This window comes from Nerophis lumbriciformis, linkage group LG21 (assembly GCF_033978685.3).
Source record: "Nerophis lumbriciformis linkage group LG21, RoL_Nlum_v2.1, whole genome shotgun sequence".
NCBI lineage: Eukaryota > Metazoa > Chordata > Actinopteri > Syngnathiformes > Syngnathidae > Nerophis > Nerophis lumbriciformis.
Genome location: NC_084568.2, coordinates 25,392,893 through 25,405,263, shown reverse-complemented (window position 1 = coordinate 25,405,263; position 12,371 = coordinate 25,392,893).

Sequence of the window (12,371 nt, the reverse complement as noted above, 5' to 3'; positions counted from 1 at the left end):
AGTTTAAGAAAGTGGTCATGAAATACTCATTTTGCTATATATCTGTCTGTCTGTCTTGTCTATATCTATCTGTCCATCTATCTATGATATTCATTTAACATTAGACAATAGAAGTAAGGGAACTTGTCACACTTAAGAACAAATAGGCCACCCTAAGAGTGCTCTGGAGCAGTCATAGATTTTGTTCTTACCTACGAACAAATCCCAGCTAAGAAAACATTGGTGAATACAAAAATCTCCTTAAAAACTTCGTAAGTGGGCCTAAGAACAAAATGTGTTCTTAAGAACGGTTGCTGAATGGGGCCCAATGAGACCAGTGTGTGTTTGTCAGCGTGGGTTAGGGGTGTGCGTGTACCAGCGTGAAAAAGGCAGGCAGCAGGCTTTCAGGCTGTAGCTGAACAAAGTCTATAACCGACCATTTGTTCTGATTGAGGCTGGCCGAAGTAAGATTTCACAAGCAAATAAAAGATTTCGAAGAAAACAGGGTGTTTTTCAAAGAAGCTTTGTGATCAACAACTATACTTCCTTTGTAAACTACTTTTACATACGCCTTAATGATGAAACACACACATGCCACCCATTGTCACTCCTGATTCAGTTACTTTGCACCCACCAGTGAACTTCCAAAACCACATGCATCTGCACAAATAACCCTGTTGCATGACTACAATATGTATTTTCAACAACACAACTCAGCACGTACACACAAGTTCGACAACAACTGCCAAGAACTTCTCCCCTTGTTTAAAGGTTTGCAACCTCAAGTTACAAATCAGGTTTTGTTGTTGGTTGAGCCTGTTTTATGAGCTCGGCAACAACCAAGATTACAAGCGTGACAAAGTAACAGGTGTGTAGAGCACATTAGGCCATGTCTACACTAAGTTTAACCCCTTTAAGGCCTACTGAAACCCACTACTACCGACCACGCAGTCTGATAGTTTATATATCAATGATGACATCTTAACATTGCAACACATGCCAATACGGCCGGGTTAGCTTACTAAAGTGCAATTTTAAATTTTGCACGAAATATCCTGCTGAAAACGTATCGGTATGATGATGTCAGCGCGTGACGTCACGGATTGTAGAGGACATTTTGGGACAGCATGGTGGCCAGCTATTAAGTCGTCTGTTTTCATCGCAAAATTCCACAGTATTCTGGACATCTGTGTTGGTGAATCTTTTGCAATTTGTTCAATGAACAATGGAGACAGCAAAGAAGAAAGCTGTAGGTGGGAAGCGGTGTATTGCGGCAGGTGTTGTGCTGGATAACGCACCCCCGCCGTAGAATGCACCCCTTGACTGTTCTGCCGGATAACACAGCCGGTGTTTCATTGTTTACATTCCCGGAAGATGACAGTCAAGCTTTACCATTGGCCTGTGGAGAACCGGGACAACAGAGACTCTTACCAGGAGGACTTTGAGTTGGATGCGCAGACGCAGTACCGTGAGTACGCATGCAGCTGTGGCTTCCAAACATTTGATCGCTTGCCCGTACATGCGTGCCGCTATGTGCATGTCACGTACGTAACTTTGGGGACTTTGGGGAAATATATGTGCTGTATGAACTTTGGGGAGGTGAACGGTACTTTGGGCTGTGGGATTGAGTGTGTTGTGCAGGTGTTTGAGTTGTATTGGCGGGTTATATGGACGGGAGGGGGGAGGTGTTTGTTATGCGGGATTAATTTGTGGCATATTAAATATAAGCCTGGTTGTGTTGTGGCTTCTTGTGTTTATTTACTGTTTTAGTCATTCCCAGCTGAATATCAGGTCCCACCTGCCTCTCACAGCATCTTCCCTATCTGAATCGCTCCCACTGCCCTCTAGTCCTTCACTCTCACTTTCCTCATCCACAAATCTTTCATCCTCGCTCAAATTAATGGGGAAATCGTCGCTTTCTCGGTCCGAATCGCTCTCGCTGCTGGTGGCCATGATTGTAAACAATGTGCAGATGTGAGAAGCTCCACAACCTGTGACGTCACGCACATATCGTCTCCTACTTCCGGTACAGGCGAGGCTTTTTTATCAGCGACCAAAAGTTGCGAACTTTATCGTCGATGTTCTCTACTAAATCCTTTCAGCAAAAATATGGCAATATCGCGAAATGATCAAGTATGACACATAGAATGGACCTGCTATCCCCGTTTAAATAAGAAAATCGCATTTCAGTAGGCCTTTAAACGAATAATTATCTAGCCTAAGCCCCGTTTCAGCCACACTAAACCATCGTTTAAGGTACCCCTCCTCGGACAAATTTTTACACGGGTAAGTCAGCGGTGTATTTCTTGAATCTCCGGCACTTAGCTTTGTATGGACTCATTGATTGTTTACAAAGTGATTTCGGAGAGGAAGTGACGCCAGAAAGTCTGCGCCCCTTCACAGGAAGTGACATCAGAAAGAACGCACCCCAGCCAGCTTCATAACCAGTGTTGGGTTAGTTACTGAAAACCAGTAACTAGTTACAGTTACTAGTTACTTTATTAGAAAAGTAACTCAGTTACTAACTCAGTTACTTACACCAAAAAGTAATGCGTTACTGTGAAAAGTAACTATTTAGTTACTTCTTTTTTTCTTCTTTTTTTTTTAAAGCTCCCATTAATGCCCTTTTTGCCTTCATTTCAGTACTGTTATTGCACTGGAGAATAATACAATCTGTTGATCAACTTGACATACATTTTTATTTTCCTTTTAACATAATTAATGAAAAACAGTGCAACATAAAAAGGCATTCCTCCTTTCTTTAAACTTGGACCAATGACCATGAATAAAAAACAAGTTAAAGTGCAACATAAGAAGGCACATCATCTTCCTTGAAACATAAAGCCTGACATCTGGAGTGATGCTGCTGTCTTCCACACTTGGAGCCATGGATTGTAGAATACTTGTTTTCAGTGGCAGGATCATTGACACAGATGGTGAAGTTTCAGTGCTCAGTAGAGATGGAACACTTTTGAGGGGTTTAAGCACCTGGAGGACCTCACCTGCCACTCTCACATCATCATCAGACAGGGTGACATTTGTCTTCAGGGTGTTGTGGGTCAATGCAGAGTATATAGCTGCCTGCTGCTCCAACATATCATAAGTGGAGTTCCACCTCGTTGGGACATCATGTATGAGCAGGCAGCTTTAGCATTTCTTGCTTTGTCTTAAGCACATGAGCAGCTGTTGTGCTTGGGTGGAAGTAAGAAACCTTCCTGATCCTCCCAAAGAGGCGCTCCATCCTATTGACTGAGATTCCCTTCTGTGATGCCAAATTCACTACATGTGCAAAGCACCTATCTGTGGTCCCAGTCCTGCCTCATTCTCTGTAATTATTTGATTTTTGGCATTATCACGTGTGACTGGGATATCTTTATCTTCCATTCCTCCACTGCTTGTGTCAGTACCTGCGCAAGGTGACTCTCGTAGAGGGGGCGTGTCTTCTCATCTCCCAGTCTGCTGTGATGAAGTGAGCGCTTATAGTTCCGCTGGACGTCCACCCGTCTGTCATGAGCGCAACAGCTGATGCTCGGGATAGTTCATCCACAACTTTTTTCTTCTCCTGCTCATAAAGATCTGGCACAATCTTATTGCTGAAGTGGGTGCGCGACGGGATGTCGTAACGTGGTTCAAGCACGTTCAGCATGTCTTTAAAACCCTCGTTTTGCACAACCGAGTCTGCACTTATAAACACACCGATTCAATGGCGGGGGCGTTCAAGCTCCTCCGTTACTCCGCTCGCCATGACCACGCTGTGTGTGGACTGAATGTGCCAACAACTTTTTTTTTTGTTTCATATATCAAACCGCGTGTGTGCGTCATCCCCTCCCCACACCCACACCCACACACACATAGACCGCGCCTCTTTTCTTCTCTCCGGCTTGTGACAGAGGAAGATTCAGAAGAACGACACCGCAGCGCTTCTGTTTCTAGCCGATACTACATCAAAAGTAACGTAAAATAACGCAGTAACGCATCATGTAGTAACGGTAACTAAATTACTGAATAAAAAAAAATAACGCATTAGATTACTAGTTACCGCCGAAACTAACTGCGTTACAGTAACGCGTTACTTTGTAACGCGTTAGTCCCAACACTGTTCATAACAAAGATGGAGGCGGATCATGCAGACATGCCAGTGTTTCTCCTTCTTGTACATGTACAGACGCTTTTGGAAATCACAAATCACTACCTTAAGAGAAGGCAACGGGCGATTGCAGCTATTTCGGATACTACACATCTCAGACGGCAAGAGAACTTTCGACCAGTCAGCTGTGATTCTACTTCTCGGAAAACTTGGTCCCTTCCTCCCGTGGATGTAATCGTGATAGGCAGTGTGTGACTACAAATATTGCCTTATGGATGTGACTGTGAAATGGCCAGGCAGTGTGCATGATGCCCGCATCTTCGCTAACTCCGCCATTAGTGCGCAGCTGAAAAATGGAACCATCCCCTTGTGTCCCAAACTGTTTGTCTACTTTCTCATGTCGATTAAAGATTTGATAAATTTATGATGGCTCAGGTGTGATTCACTACAATAGGGCCCCACAGCACACTGGATTCTAGTTAATTGAATTACCACAACACTGGTGTGGAGGTTTCCCTCCTCGGGGTTCCTCGGACCACCAAGCACTGACATGAAAGTTCAGTTTCCGGGTTACAACACTGTTTTATTTTGCAATAAAGTCTTTCTGTTGTGCTTTTCAGCAAGTGTTTGTTCGTGGCTGTCTCTCTCTCGCTCTCGCTCCAGCTCCACCACCTCTCTCCTCCCCGGCTGCTGCCTTTTAACAGAGCAACAGGTAATTAGATAACCAGGCCCAGGCGAGGCATCTACGCACCTGTCGCTAATCTCGAAGCCAACGCTGCAGGTCCGCAGGCCACGCCCCTTTCCACAACTGGATATTGTTCAAAGGAGATACATTTTAATTTAAAAACTTGCACACAAAACACAGCAAACAAATGTAAAATGCACAGCAAACTATTTACAATATAGCTCTTTTAAATAACAACTTCACAGTGAATTAAAGTCACCTACTGGAGAGCTTGGAGCAGATGGACGCTTTTTTTTTGTTTCGCGCATGCGTAGTCTTAACATTAGAAAAAGCATTCTTTTAAAGTACCAATGATTGTCACACACTAGGTGTGGCGAAATTATTCACTGCATTTGACCCATCTCCCTAAATCACCTCCTTGAGACAGTCGTAATTTTCATGAACAATCGGTCCGTTTATGTCGACGTGTGTTGTAGTGTTGTTAAGTTCATAAGTATTGCTAAGGATACTTAACATAACATATGTACATAAATGCACATATACTTGTGACTTTGACCAGAGGTATAAGGAGAATGAGGAAAATAAGGATTATTGAACCAATGGCAGGGTGTTGACATGTTTTTGCATATTTATTTAGATAATTGTATAATATATACAAATATGCACAACTGAAGGGATACCATGTCAACAAACTGTCAAAGATTCAGAAAATAATTTACCATTAATACAGGTATGAATCTTTGGGCACTGAACGATTCGATCCGATGCCGGTTCTTCGGGTGACGATTGATTCAGATCGATTCTCAATTCAACACAATTCTCAGTTCAAACCGATTTTCACTATTATTTGGTATGATAATCATATGATTGAATGTGTATTTCAATTATATTTTTCGAATTTTTAGAACGCACATTTGTTACCAAAAGTCAGAAGTGTGCTGCTATGGAAACAGAAGTAAATGCGCTGAGGAAATTGCTAATGATGACTAAAATACTGTAAATATTGTACATATCACATATTGTTATGAAGATGTCTGTTACTACACACACACACACACACACACACACATATATATATATATATATATATATATATATATATATATATATACAGAGTATATATACTTGCAGTGTGTATATAAAACGTTGATGGAGGGTTTTGAAGTTGTTTTAGAGGGCTTTGAAGGCTACAATATAGGGGCGGTATAGCTCGGTTGGTAGAGCGGCCGTGACAGCAACTTCAGGGTTGCAAGTTCGATCCCCGCTTCCGCCATCCTAGTCATTGCCGTTGTGTCCTTGGGCAAGACACTTTACCCACCTGCTCACAGTGCCACCCACACTGGTTTAAAAATGTAACTTAGATATTGGGTTTCACAATGTAAAGCGCTTTGAGTCACTTGAGAAAAGCGCTATATAAATATAATTCATTTAATTTCAATAGTGACTCCCATTAGCCGTTTTTATCATTTTTAAACTCCCCCCAAGAAAAGACGTGTTTTTGTCCCTAATAAGGATTGTGAACGTTAGGCAAAATCCCAAAATAAAGTACAGCTCCCCTTTAAATTGATTTTTAAAAATTGTAAATTGATTTAGAATCAGAATGAATAAGAATTGAAATTTGGATATGAATCACATTTTTTGTGCACCCCTAATTATCACCCCTTCTACTTTTGACTCTGGATGAAATATAAAGTAAATGTGCAAACAATAGCTAATTTTGGTTACGACTTGGGTTATGTCGACAACCACATACTGTCAGTCAACCAGTTCGAGTGGCATCGACATCCACTAGACTACAATGTATACCAGGTGTTCTAAACTGTTTCATACTCTATGAATGTTTTATCACTAGTCATCCATTAGTTTTCTACAGCATATATCTTGTTTTAGGGTAATGGGGTAAGATGGAGCCTGAACCATTTCACATCTTAGGTAGTGCACACTTGACCAGCAATTTAGTCAATCTCATGAGTCAAATTAGCCTATATAAAGAAAACCAGAGTACCTGGAAAAACCCCCGCAAGCACAGGGAGAATATGCAAATTCAACACAGAGAGGTCTGAGCCAAGATTCAGGCAGAGGACAAGGTGTGAACCACATTCTCAATGGCTGCTCAACCTCAAATATTATTCATCAAAGCAATTAGGTTCTAATAATTGTACTAAAATGAATCAAAAAGATAGATTTTTACAAGGTTACAACTATTACTATTAAAGTTAGACTCATTCACCTTTTTTACTGATTTGTTGCCTAACAGAGAATACGTCATCCATCTCATTCTCCACAGGCAGCAGCTTCCACAAGCACAGAGACACAGAACATGTCACTTATGCAATATACTTTATATCCGACTGTAACTTGTCCAGTAATGTTCAGTGAGGGATGGTTCTAAGGAATTGTGGGAAGCTCAAGGCCAGGTCCTCGATAATCTATGTATGGGCGCTGATCGCTTCGGAAAGAAAGAACAAAAAGGCAGAGTGAACATCCAGCCCAAGGAAAACAGATGCCTGAAGGAGATAGCAATCCTTAGAGGAGATCTGCGGAGGCTTAAGAAGGCCTGTCGTGAAGCAACAGCAGACGAGAAACCAGCTCTCACAGAATTGCGAAATGGCCTGAGAGAGCGCATTAAGATCTTGCGATGAGCTGAGTGTCACCGCAGAAACAGGAAGCGGCGGTTGAAGGAAAGGGTGGCCTTCACAAATAACCCATTCAGCTACCTGTCGAAACTCCTGGGTGACAAAAGATCAGGAAAGTTGAAAGCAACAAAGGAAGAGGTGGAGGATGGAGGAGCACCTTCGGCAGGTCGACAGCGATCCCAGGAGGGAAGACACTTCGGAGGAGATGGAGAGGCTCATTAAACCAGCTGAACCAACTATTCAATTCAAAGCAGAGGAACCAAGCTGGTAGGAAGTCAACAGCTTCCTCAAGAAGGCAAGAGGAAAATCAGCCCCAGGGCCGAACGGCATCTCGTACAATGTTTACAAGCATTGCGAAAGGCTCAGGAAATGACTCTGGAAGCTACTGACGGTGGCGTGGAGGAAGAACTTCCTTGCTGATGAATGGCTGGTGGCTGAGTGGTGCTTCATCCCTAAGGAAGAAAACTCTTAAGGGATTAAGCAATTCCGTACCATCTCCCTCTTCAATGTGGAAGTTAAGCTCTTCCTGGGGATTCTGGCGAAGAGGTTGACCACCTTCACGTTGGACAACGGTTACATGGATACTTCAGTTCAAAAAGGTGGCATTCTGATTTTGATTCCAGGGGTATCTGGCTGTCTCGAACACACCAGCGTAATCTCCAAGATCATCGAGGATGCAAAGACGAACCATGGAGACTGAGCAGTCCTGTAGCTTGATCTAACAAATGCGTATGGTACTATACCCCACAAGTTACTGGAGCTAACTTTGAAGACCTACCACATACCAGAGCTATTCCAGAAACTCTAGCGTCAGTACTTTGACAGATTCAACATGCGATTCAACTGTGGAGAATTTACCACCAACTGGCAGAGACTAGAAGTGGGCATTGTCACTGGCTGCACAATTTCAGTGATTCTATTTTCTGCAGCAATGAACCATCTTGTCAAGTCGGCAGAGAAGTTACGTCAAGGCACAGTCCTTGCAAGCGGAATCCAGATGCTGCCCATTTGAGCGTTCATGGACGACCAGCAAGACCAGTGCCAGAAGGAAGATATATTTTGAAGGACCTGATTGAGCTCACCAATTGAGCAAGGATGGAGTTCAAACCGGCAAAGTCCAGAAGCCTAGTTCTGAAGAAAGGGCGTGTTCAGGACCGGTTTCGCTTCAAGATCAGGGAGAACATCATCCCAACTGTCCAAGAGAAACCTGTGAAGTGCTTGGGGAAGTGGTACAGGGCAGACCTCAATGACCGACTGAGTGTGAAAAAAATGCTTAGCCAAGCAGAAGCTTGGATGACATCCATAGAAAAGAGCGGCCTCCCGGGCAATTATCAGGCCTGGGGTTACCAACATGGGGTTCTCCCTCATCTGCTCTGGCCACTCCTGGTTTATGAGGTGCCTGTATCCACTGTTGAGAGTCTGGAGAGGAAGTTGAACACCTACTTGAGGAGATGGCTGGGTGTCCCAAGAAGCTTCTGTTCCATTGGACTGTACAGCACAGGTAGCAAGCTACAGCTGCCAATAACATCAGTGGTGGAGGAGTACAAGGCGACAAAAACACGCCAGGCCATGATGTTACGAGACAGGAAAGACGTCAGACAAAGAAAGTGGTCAGCCAGCAAAGCATTGAGGGATGCGGAGGATCGACTGCATCACGCGGACATTGTGGGATCAGTAGCCCAGGGAAGACTTGGTCTGGGTTGCTCATCCAGAACAATTTGGAACAAAGCTGACCCAAAGGAGCGGCGAGGCTTTGTGCAGAGGGAGGTCCGAAAGGCTGAGGAGGAAAGCCAGCATGTCAAGGCAGTAGCCATGAACAAACAAGGCAGCTGGACTAGATTGGAGAGTGTAAAAGACAGATCTCTAACCTGGCAGGACATCTGGAGCATGGAAGGCCACCGGATCAAGTTCCTGCTGTGTTCTACATATGATGTCATGCCAACCCCATCAAACCTCCATACTTGTGGAATGGTAGGGAGCCCCAGCTGCACGCTCTGCGAAAAGATAGCTAACCTGGAGCATGTCCTCTCCTCTTGTCGCTCAAGTTTAGCAGATGGCAAGTTCCGGTGGCGTCATGACCAGATCCTTGCTCAGCTGGCAGGGGGTGTTGAGCAGGCCAGGAAGAGGACAAGGCAGCTCTCTAATAGGCCTCGCTTCATCCACTTCATCAGGGCAGGTGAAAGCGCAGCAGCAGAAGGGAGGAATAAAGGGGTCCTGGCCACGGCAAGCAACTGGGAGATGCAGGCCGACCCGAAGAAGCAGCTCAAATTCCCAGAGGAGATAGCCCACACTACCCTGAGACCTGATATTGTTCTGTGGTCTAAAGGAACAAAACAGGTGGTGCTTATCGAGCTGACAGTACCCTGGGAAGAGAGGATGGACGAGGTGTATGAACGCAAGCTCAAGAAATACCAAACCCTCATCTTCGGCAGCCAGCAAAATGGATGGAAGGCCTGGAACCTACCGGTGGAGGTGGGCTGTAGAGGCTTTGCGGGGCAGTCGCTCTGGAGAGCCCTCGGACTGCTAGGGATCGAGGGGCTGGCTAGGATGCGGCTAGTAGCCAACACCACTAAAAGGGCTGAGTAAGCATCATGCTGGATGTGGATACAAAGAGAGGTGCGGTAGCAGAGCCGACCTACTGAAGACTAGGGACATAGAGTCGGGTGGCATTCAGCAGGGGTAGAGCCAGGACGCTGGATCTGCCGTCGAGACCCTCTAAAGCGTCATGGGCTTAATTCGACGAAATGTTAATGATGGGGGGTGCCCATTTGAGAACCTACTGACGCCAACCAACTCATGTCCAGTTGAGGTATGCGGTCAAGCTTAGTCTTGGCTCAGGGAGGAGGACGTCCCTGCCATGCATAGTCCCGCCGGTGCCTTGATGGAAGGAGAGATGAAGAGAGCGAGGCCACAGGCTCACAGATGGTGCAGGGGCGAGTACCTGTAAAGGTGAGCCAGTTGCGATACCCTTATCGTATTTTGCATATATATTCTGTATATCTGGGTTGTACGGTATACTGGTATTAGTATAGTACCGCATTACTAATGAATAATTTTCTGTACTACACCGCCTCTGAAACGTACCGCTAGTATGTGGCCTAGTGGTTAGAGTGTCCGCCCTGAGATCGGTAGGTTGTGAGTTCAAACCCCGGCCGAGTCATACCAAAGACTATAAAAATGGGACCCATTACCTCCCTGCTTGGCACTCAGCATCAAGGGTTGGAATTGGGGGTTAAATCACCAAAATGATTCCCGGGCGCGGCCACCGCTGCTGCCCACTGCTCCCCTCACCTCCCAGGGGGTGATCAAGGGTGATGGGTCAAATGCAGAGAATAATCTCGCCACACCTAGTGTGTGTGTGACAATCATTGGTACTTTAACTTTTTTTAACTTCACTATTTTATTTAAAGACGAACTTGCAAAAAGAAACATGTTTAATGTACCCTAAGATTTTTTGTTCAAATAAAGCCACTAATGCCATTTTTTTGTGTTCCACTTTATTTAGAAAAGTACCGAAAAGTATTGGTATCGGGACAACACTACTGCATATATAATATGTAAATATTACATTTATGTTATATTTTAAATTGCTACTATGGTACATTTTTTGTCAACTTTATATCTGCCTTATCCTTTCCATCCTTTGTAACTGAGCTACAGTGTGGAACAATTTCCCTTGTGGATCAATAAAGTTTGTCTAAGTCTAAGTCTAAGTCTTCTGTCAATGAAAGCCCTTTCACGGGTTAAATAGGCAATAAATGACAGCAAAACCAAAAATATGCGGTCAATGAATACAATTGATCTGAATATGATGGTGTGGTAAATATTCAACTTTACGAGGACTATTTGACAGGTGGTGGTTCTTTCTTACATGGAACGACTGCAGGACTGAAACATTTACAGCCCAGAAGTTAGAAAAGGGAGGACAATCCAAAGCAAAGACAAAGCTCTTTTGGGTCATGCATAAAATGTAATTTATTACCTATGTGTGTACAGAAGGAGCAGCGTGTTTGTGTGGGATTCTATGAGTGTTTCATCGCGGTCCAGATGTTTCCAGATTACTACTTCCCTCAAGTCCATTCCTCCATCCATCATCCTTGACCTCATGCCCTGCCCCACTGACTTAGTGCTACTGATGTAATCCCACCTTTTAACTCGTCCTTTGTCTTTATTATGTTTTATTTGTCCATTGTCCGTGCATCAATCTTGCTATTTGTTATTTTCGGACTGGTCACATATGCAGGGCTTTAGTGAATTCATAGCCCGCAAAGTAGAATGAGTATCCTCTCAATATACTCACGTGTTAATAGGCTGTTGATGCCAAACTGAATCAAGGGCAGCCTGGAGGATGCAAGTTAATGAGGGCGTTGGATTCATTCTCATCAACTGTTCTCTCTCTCTCTGTGTATGCGAGTGTTTTTTTGTGTGTGTGTGTGTGCGTGCGTGTGTGTGTGTTATTCTATCTGGTCCGGTGTGTAAGTGTGTTACCCTAGTTCTGTATAATTCAGCTTTTAATTGAAGTCATTGTAAGACTATTTAACCAACAATGAAACTTTTGGGCCACTAATTTGTGAACGTCGGATGTAATTCAAGTTTCTGTAAGTTAGTTAGGTGAAACATTGCAGCTGAATTGGCAACCATTTAATGACTAGAAATGTGATTTGAATGCAGTCAAAGTAAAAAAAAAAAATAGAAGCTTGTAAACAATACAGGCCGTGAAGAGATTAAAATTGATGTCGCCATGGCAACAGTTTTATTAAAACGAGACACATGAGCTTGTTTGTTCCAACCTGACTAGTGTATGAAATGGGACGATGTGAACCTTAGAATTGTTGTCATATCAGGAGACAATTGCTTATTAGATTTTTGTATCCTACATTTTACAGTTGAAACTGCTTTTTGCACTTTGTGTTCGTAATGTGTTTCAAAAAGCCTGCCAAACACATAATCGTAAAAATAGAGAAGAAATAATGTAAATCCAACA